Source organism: Papilio machaon, chromosome 23, assembly GCF_912999745.1.
Source record: "Papilio machaon chromosome 23, ilPapMach1.1, whole genome shotgun sequence".
In the NCBI taxonomy this organism is placed as follows: Eukaryota; Metazoa; Arthropoda; class Insecta; order Lepidoptera; family Papilionidae; genus Papilio; species Papilio machaon.
The window spans coordinates 4,684,181-4,688,204 of record NC_060008.1 but is presented as its reverse complement, the minus strand read 5'-3'; the positions used below and the strand labels follow the sequence as shown (position 1 = coordinate 4,688,204).

The following is a 4,024-nucleotide window of genomic DNA, read 5'->3' as shown; positions in this document are numbered from 1 at the left end:
TTAATTTTTAATTTAATATAACTTTACTAAAACAAGAAGACTGTTTTGGTCAAGTTAAAAGTCTTGTGGTTTTTTAAACATTTAGAAAGGAATATTGAGTCTTATGGTCTAATGATAAGACATGTCAGGATAAAATAGTCACTTACCCTAGTCTAGTTATTCCTAGTCTATACCTTCTCTTTTTTGTATGTGTCCTCTCTCCTTATTATGTACAGTCGCGGAAAACTGCGGTGTTCCACTTGTAGAAAAATTACTTTGTTGCAACGAGATAAACAACGATTAAGTAGCAATGAGTTGCGCAAACGACGATAATAGTAAAAACAATAACTGTATACTAATGAAAGACATTTTTTGGACAGACATAAAAAAGCTGCGTTCCATTAGTTATTGTTTGCGTGTCGTCTTTTAAACACGTAAGAAACGTTCAAACGACTGTCGCTTTTAAGGTTGAACCACTGCCGGTTTCTCAGACTGTACGTGTATTAATATAGTTTAAATTTAATGTTCAAGACAGCTATTCGAATCATATTTATGTTTTGTCTTGACAAGGGTGTTTAAAAACAGATCTTGTAATTGAATCCGAAAACAATCCTATTGCATGATTCCAAAATATAGCTTAATATATGTAACGTTTTCGGATTATTTATAATAATTGTAGTTCTCTGGCAGATAAATTTGGGTTATTAAACCCATAAAACTTTCCTTGGTTATGGCCACAACATAATAATGCTCTATTGTTGAAAAGATACATACACGAGATTTTTATGTATATTATTAATGTTATATTTGAATACATCTCTTTCTTTAAGTTTGTTTCGCTTTTTTATATCAAAAGTTGGAAAACGAGCAACCTGCCACCTGTATTCGATGAAATAACGCCAATTGTCCATAGACATCCACAATTGCAGAAGCGGACAGAAGGGGACGCACAGAAAGAGGACATTTCCGCTTCTTATGCGTCTTATCTTCCGCCAAATCCACATTCTCTTCCCATTCTTCCCTTATAAGAAAAGGGTGGGCTTTATACAGACATCACATCAGTTTTTAAGGCTATAGAAGGTCTTGGAATGGATAGAAAGTTAACAAACTTCATCACCCGTCACTCTATGTGGGGTTGATGCACGATGTATTTGTCCTCTAGATCGATCTTTCTATTGTCATTTCACTCAATATTTTTTTCTTAATCATGCCAATTTTACTCAAGCCATCCATCCTGGGAATAGTCTACCTTTACCGCGGTTTAGAAAAAGTATTACTTCGCTAACCGACCGACCTTTTGTTAAGATTGTTAAATAAATCTATACGACGCATGACACATCACTTTAAATACTCACTCAATCGTTCATTCACTCGCACGACTGTCAAGCAGTGAGTGAGTCGTGAACGAGCCAAGTCGAGCCGCTTCAAATTAGACGTACAGCGAAATGCACTCCGCCTCGAATTGCGAAGCGCTTAATTGTATAAAAAAAACTTCCAACAATTTAAACAAATGACACGCGAAACCTGAGTTATATTTATTTTTATCTTAAAAAATATATACATTTCGTTCAAATGTTTGTTGCCAAAATATCTTTTATTACGTTAAAGTTAAGAGGAGAAAAAAAATATTTACTTTCCCAGATATTTCGTGCGCTTGGCTTTTGAATTCGGATTTTTAAAAATACGTAAATTCGTATTCTTTTATATTTTTCTGAAGTATATTATTTAAATACTCAAGTAACATGAGAGGAGAAAAGCATATTTGTGACCTAGTTATGTACCGTGGGTTTCTGAGACCAAAATATCTATATAAAACATATCGTCATCCCTGTCATTATCATAAAAAAGAGGTAACAGTATATTTTTTAAACGGAGATTTTGGTCTCAGACATCGACGGATATTCATCATCATTATCATAATCAGCCTGATTTCTTCCACTGCTGAACGTAGGCCTCCCCCATCGATTGCCACAATGCCCGGTCCTGTGCCGCCCGCATCCGGTGCACTCCCGCAACCTTGACCAGGTCAGGTTAGACCCAGGTTAGGTATTGTCGTCAAATAGACCCGGGTATTGTCATTAAACTGCGTCCAGACCACCGGAGGACGGGCAGCAGCGTCCCTAGGTTACGGTAGAACATCTGCGATCGCCAACCCGCCTGCAAGCGTGGCAATTATGGCACAAACCCCCCAATGATAGCTACAAAACAACAGATATTACTTTAAATTAATGTTAGCTATAGAAGTTTAATAGTGACCTCAACGAAATCAAATCTTAAAATATGCACTTGTTGTAGTCTTATAGTATATTTTCTTAGTAAATTTCGATTTAAAATTCATATTTTAATAACCAACTTGAAATGTCAGAGGGAAAGCCAACATGAAAACGTCGATGTTCCTAACGAATCGGAAATCGACGCACATTTCAATCGAGTAAGTTGTCAAGTCTGAACCGACATGCCAACAACACAAATTACATTCGAAAATTTATTTTAAATTTATAAAAATATTAATTAAGTCCAGAGTAAAAAATAGTTTTCAAAAAGTTTCTGTGGTAATATGATTTTTACAAATGCAATTATATCATTCCAAAACAAGATCCGAAGTAGATTAACTAAACTGAACACTTACTGAACACTAGCGGTCGCCCACGACTTCGTCGGCGCAGTATTAAACCAAAAGGACCCTATAATATGCCCACGTATACCAGTTATCTTCCTGCCAAAGTCCCATTAAAGTCGATGCATCCACTCTGGAGATTAGCCAGAACAAACGCAGCCTTGCAGACATATAGACAGACAGATAAAGATTTCAAAAATTGGTTTTTCGTTATCATCAACGCAAATACATCACCTTTACGAAATATGATTTTTTTTTCTCGATTTATACATTACATACCGACACTACAATGTTAATAATAATATATATAGATTACCTCCTTCAACTTATTTCGTAGTTTCAGCATTTTTTTCCATTACCTATAAACAAATAATGAAATTTAGAGATTATCAACGCGCTATACTTCTTAATTATTAACCATCATTAGTTAATTATAGCTAATATATAGTAAAAACCAAGAATAATAAGAAAAAACTAAATCTAAAAAAAAATATCTAAAGAAAAATATCTATCTTACTAATCTTACTAACATTATAAATGCGAATGTTAAGATGGATGAATGGATGTTTGTTAGAAGGTATCTCAGAACGGCTTAACGTATTTTGACGAAATTTGGCATACATGTAGAACAAAGTCTGAAAGAAAACATATTCTACTTAATAAGTTTTTTTTAATTCCACGCGGGCTGAGTCGCGGGCAAAAGCCATTTAATTCATATATTCGATACCTTGACTTTGCTGTTTACGTTCACAATAGACGTTTCATATCATCCAAAACATTCAATATAAGCTCTTGCTCGTAACTACGTCCGTGCGGATTTTAAATAAACTTAATAAGTAGCCTATGTGTTCTTCCAAACTTTGTTCTACATCTATGCTAAATTTCATCGAGATCGGTTTAGCCGTTCTGGAGATACCTTCACCCATCTAAGCGAATGTTTAGATGGAAGAATGGGTGGACTATTACTATTAGTAAGAACTAAGCTAAGATTATAATTTTGAAATGCGCACTAAAATTCTAATCTTGTTGCTTGAACCATAAAGAAATCGATTCGTGAATTAGTCAGACGACAAGAGATACGAAGTAATTTTCCAATATCTTTCTAACATTTTAACTTTTCATTTACACAGGCTTTTTTCATTTTATCTCACACTGCGTAGAATAGGTACGTCTGAGAGTATTTTCTTAGATTATGTTATAGGTTTTTTGACATTTCATATAAATAAAAGTTTTACGAGCATATTTTTTCTTAAATATATGTTTAAGTTCAAAACTTAATCAGTGATTAAGAAAAATCTAAGTACATTTTAGTATATATAAAATTTTACTAAAATTAAAGAATCCTTCGAGCCGGATTTGAACCAGCGACCTATGGATGTCAGTTTTTCCATCTACAGTCCACCGCTCTACCAACTGAGCTATCGAAGG

General features: G+C 34.2%; 1 non-coding gene across 1 annotated transcript; it reads right to left on the bottom strand.

The window, feature by feature from the left end:
* Positions 1 to 3,937: 3,937 nt before the first annotated feature.
* Positions 3,938 to 4,024, bottom strand: Trnay-gua. The gene is given in 2 exon segments: positions 3,938 to 3,973; positions 3,988 to 4,024. It is a non-coding gene; the product is annotated as a tRNA-Tyr (tRNA).